This window comes from Brassica oleracea, chromosome C2 (assembly GCF_000695525.1).
Source record: "Brassica oleracea var. oleracea cultivar TO1000 chromosome C2, BOL, whole genome shotgun sequence".
NCBI lineage: Eukaryota > Viridiplantae > Streptophyta > Magnoliopsida > Brassicales > Brassicaceae > Brassica > Brassica oleracea.
This window is the reverse complement of record NC_027749.1, coordinates 31755879-31761036: the sequence shown is the minus strand read 5'-3', so window position 1 is coordinate 31761036 and position 5158 is coordinate 31755879. Positions and strand designations below refer to the sequence as shown.

General features: G+C 43.5%; 1 pseudogene; it reads left to right on the top strand.

Annotated features, from left to right (window-relative positions):
• The first annotated feature begins 21 nt into the window (after positions 1–21).
• LOC106324016 lies at positions 22–4670 on the top strand (annotated as a pseudogene).
• The last annotated feature ends 488 nt before the right edge of the window (positions 4671–5158 follow it).

The following is a 5158-nucleotide window of genomic DNA, read 5'->3' as shown; positions in this document are numbered from 1 at the left end:
CTGCTGACACAGGTACTTAAGATGGAAGACATGAATTTTGGCCCGAAATCGATCGACGCTAAGACAGCAACATCGAGCGACAGGTCGACACAAAAATCGATCAATGGGTCGACAGAAAAGTCGATCGACACTCTGCTACCAGTATCGATCAACGCCATCCTGCCGAAAGTAGGTAAGTATGTTCTTACCTATTTCAATAATGCAAATGTAGTACTAGGAGATCAAAAAGGTCGAGTATGCAACGCATCAAACAAAATTAATTATAGACATAGGGCTCCAATTCCTATTGGAATAGCTGTTGTTTTGAATACCCCAATTCCTATTGAAGATTGCAACAGACCTGATCGGTTCTACACTAACAGGTCTGCGATCCGTCCTCCAGCAATTCAAAGAAAAGACTTTGAACTGAAACCCAAATATTTATCTCTAGTAAGTCAGCACCCCTTTCGTGGTCTTCCTCATGAAAACCCCATAGACCATATCGAAGCACTTGAGGACTTTGTGTCTAACATCAAGGTGCATGGACTCTCCGAAGACTACCTATTTTGCAAACTCTTCCCGCACTTCCTTGCTGGAGATGCGACGCACTGGCTGAAACAATTGCAGCCAGGATCTTTGACTTGCTGGAGTGATATCAAGAGCGTCTTCCTCAACAACTTCTTCGATGATGCACGAACCGAAGAATTTAGGAATAAGATCTATAATTTTTTTCTCAAGGCACTACTGAAACTTTTAAGGCTTCGTGGTTGAGATTCAGAGCGTACCAGCGAGATTGCCCACACCATGGTTTTCCCGAAATCCAACTACTTAATATTTTCTTCAGAGGTCTCAACTGGACATACCAAGCAACTTTGGACGCTGCGAGTCAAGGGAACTTCAAAACCAAGACACCTGAAGAAGCTACGAGGCTCATTGAAAATGTGGCGTCTAGCACCAGTACCAAGAAGACTGATCTCGAGAGGAGGAAGATGGCCGACAATTCGAATGGAGACCAGATATCTGAGGTGAAAGAAACTTCAGATTCAGTTCATGCTTTTGTGATTGGAGATGAGCAAGTCCGGTTTACCGATGAGAGTCAGACCTTTCTACGTGAAGGAAATGAAGAAGAGCATGTAGACCTCATCGATGAAACTGGCTTTCGCAAACAAAGACTTACCGATCAGCAGCGAAACATGAGCTTCACAAGGACCTACGAGGCAGGACAGACTCATAGGAGCAAGCTGAAATCTATGATTGGTCAAGTTCTAAAACGCCAGCAGAAAATGAGTGCGGTTCTCGATGAAAGATTGGACTCTGTATATTCTGATTTACATGATAAGTTTGAAACTTTGAGTGACCATGTCAAGAAATTGGATAGCCAAGTTGCGCATATTGCTGGGTTTGTCAGAAGGGATGAAGGATTCCTTCCTATAAAAACTGACACCAACCCGAGACACCAAGTTTGCGCTGTGTTACTAAGAAGCGGAAAACGCCTTTCCCCAAGCGCTGTAGAAATCACTTCTGCAGAAAAAACCCCTGAAGCTGAAAAGGAAACGATTAACCTCGATGAAGAAGAGGAGGATTCGGAAGAAGATGTGAAAATCGATCGACAAGAAGGAAATAATGTCGATCGGCCGACTACAGTAAATATCGATCGACAGAATGAAAACAATATCGATCGACAGAATGAAAATAATATCGATCGACACTTGACTCCTGCCATGCCGGGGGTAGATAGAGTGTATAGGACTTTGCCACCCTTTCCTCCTAAAAAGACGCAAACTAAGCGAGAATTAGATAAAGCGATCTGCAAGAAAGCATTAGATAAAATCACATTGGAAATGCCACTAAGTGATGCCATAAAAGTAGCACCTTCGATTAAGAAATATGTAAAAGACATGGTATCCAACAGCTTCCCAGCTGCTGAACACAACGTCATGATGGTTTCAGAGGAAGTAAGTGCAATAATCCAAGGCGAAACCCCGATCAAGAGACCTGATCCGGGTAGTTTTGTTCTAGATTGCAACATACGAGATAAGAGTTTTCCTCGATCCCTTTGTGACCTAGGATCCAGCGTGAATCTCATGCCACACTCTGTCGCGATATCCCAGGGATACGACGAGTTCAAACCCACCAAAATAACTTTGGTTCTTGCTGATAGATCCGTTAGAGTACCTGAGGGAGTACTAGATGACGTGTCGATAAGAATTAACGACTGCCACGTACCAGCGGATTTCATTGTGTTGAAATACCAGAATGAACCAAAAGATCCCCTCATCTTAGGTAGACCATTTCTAGCTACCGTTGGTGCAATCATCGACGTCAAGGAAGGTCGGATATGTTTAACCATTGGAAACATTTCAATGACCTTCGATATGGAAAAATTAATAAAACAACCCTTAATCGATAAACAAGCCTCTTACATGGACGATATCTCTGAGTTCGCTGAAGAATCCTTCATAGACCTATGCTCAGATGATCCCCTGAAAAAATGCTCACATCTACCGAAGAGGAAACATTTAGCATCGACATCAGAGCTGATGAATACGCACGATTAATGGACGCAAGTATAGAAATAGCAAACGTTGATGACATAGAGGATGACGCTTCGGAAATCAACGTCGATCGATATTTTACAAAAGCTGTCGATCGACAACCATCCTATCTGGAGGAATGGGATCCCGAAAAAGCACCAAAAATCGAGTTAAAGCAACTACCCGCTAGACTCAAATATGCTTTTCTCTATAAAAATTCTTACCCCGTAATCGTAAACGCCAACCTGACAAATGGAGAACTTGCGTTGTTATTAAATAAACTGCACAAATATAGGAAAGCCCTCTGATACTCTCTCGAGGTTATTACTGGCATCTCTCCAGATCTGTGCGTGCATCGGATCCACCTAGAGGACGATTCCAAATCGTCGGTGGAACATCAAAGAAGGCTAAACCCGAACTTGAAAGATGTTGTTAAGAAGGAAATTATCAAACTTCTAGATGCTGGAATCATCTACCCAATTTCGGATAGCAACTGGGTGAGCCATGTGCATGTTGTACCTAAGAAAGGCGGAATTACAGTGGTTAAAAATGATAGAAATGAACTCATTCCCACGTGAACTGTCACTGGACATCGAATGTGTATCAATTATAGGAAGCTAAACGCCGCCACCAGAAAAGATCACTTTCCCTTACCCTTCATTGATCAAATGTTGGAAAGATTGGCAAATCACAAATACAACTGTTTTCTTTACGGATACTCTGGATTTTTCCAAATCCCTATACATCCTGACGATCAAGAAAAGACCACCTTTACATGCCCTTACGGAACATTCGCATACCGCCGAATGCCATTCGGTCTTTGTAATGCCCCTGCCACTTTCCAACGATGCATGATGTCAATCTTTACTGATATGATAGAAGATTTCATGAAAGTCTTCATGGACGATTTCTCAGTATATGGATCCAGTTTCAAACACTGTCTCGATAACCTATGTAAAGTTTTGGCAAGATGTGAAGAAAAGAACCTCGTTCTAAATTGGGAAAAATGCCACTTAATGGTTAACGATAGAATCGTCCTAGGACATAAAGTGTCTGCTCCTGGTATAGAAGTAGATAGAGCAAAAATTGAAGTAATGACCGGTTTGCCTGCACCCACGAATGTAAAAGATGTGAGAAGTTTTCTCGGGCATGCCGGATTTTACAAGAGGTTCATACAGGATTTTAGCAAAATCGCTAGACCTCTCACATCCCTCCTTTGTAAAGAAGTTAAATTCGACTTCTCACCAGAATGCGTAAAGTCTTTTGAGGAAATAAAGAAAGCCTTGATACCTGACTGGAATCTTCCTTTCGAAATCATGTGCGATGCGAGCAATTTCGCTGTAGGAGAAGTTCTAGGCCAAAGAAAAGACAAAAAGCTACATGCAATTTACTATGCCAGTCGAACACTCGAAGGCACAAAGGAATTACGCAACAACAGAAAAAGAACTGCTTGCTGTAGTTTATGCATTTGAAAAGTTCCGCCAATGCCTGGTTGGTTCGCGAGTCATCGTTCATACTGACCACGCTGCAACTAAATATTTAATGCGAAAGAAAGATGCGAACCCACGACTCATGCGATGGATCCTTCTACTTCAAGAATTCGACATCGAGATTAAAGATAAAAGAGGAGTAGAAAACGGAGTTGCAGATCATCTTTCCCGGATAAGAATAGAAAACGACGTACCTATCGATGATTTCTTACCAACTGAAAACGTTTCCCAAACGGATTCGTTCATCGGGAATGTATGTCTCACTTCCGAGGACCTGTCGATCGATGATAACGATGCAATGTCGATCGATTACGAAAATACCAGGTCGATCGACAATGACGAAAGTATGTCGATCGATACTTCAGATATTCTGAGCAAAGATACAAATCCCAAAACCCTCACCTTCGATATAAAAGTTAACGTCGTGCACAACGAGCTGTACCCTGACCGTGATTCCCCCGTAGATGAAAGTCTGCATCGAGAAGTGCTTGTAGTCGGACAAGGTTCAAAGGACAGACCTTGGTACGCTGATATAGTAAACAATTTTGCTGCTGACTTAGAACCCGGAGTGTCATGTCCACGATTCTGGATAGGATCGTCTGGATGGACTGCGGTGCGTGGAAATGCACCAGTATGGTCATATGACCCAAAGACAAGCGGGTCATAGCCTGGAAGTAAGGTTAAGGGAATCAGGAAGCTAAGGCAAACCTAATCCAAGAAGGAGACAAGCTCAAAGGAGCTGGACAAGCGAGCTGGTAGCTGGACAAGATCCAGGTGAAGCTCGATGAAGTGAGTGATCAGAACGGATCATGGGAAAACTAAGTCTAGGTCTGGAAATTGACCAAGGGACTTAGAAGGATTGAAGAAGATAAAGGAAACAAGCTGGACACAGTGTATAACAGCTGGGCGATGCAGTACGCAAGCTCGACCAGCTAGGTGAAGTGTAGTGCAGCTCAGTGTAGCTCACTGAAGAGTGTGTCAGCTCCCTGAGCTAGATGGACTAGCTCACTCAGCTGGGACAGCTGGGGATCAGCTCAACTCAGCTGGACTGAGTGTTCAAGTCATGGGCAGTTGGGCCGGGTCTGGACAGTGGCCGGGCCATGTGGGTGACCCGTGTGTGCCGATGGGCTGGTGGGCTCTTGGGATTGAGCCAGG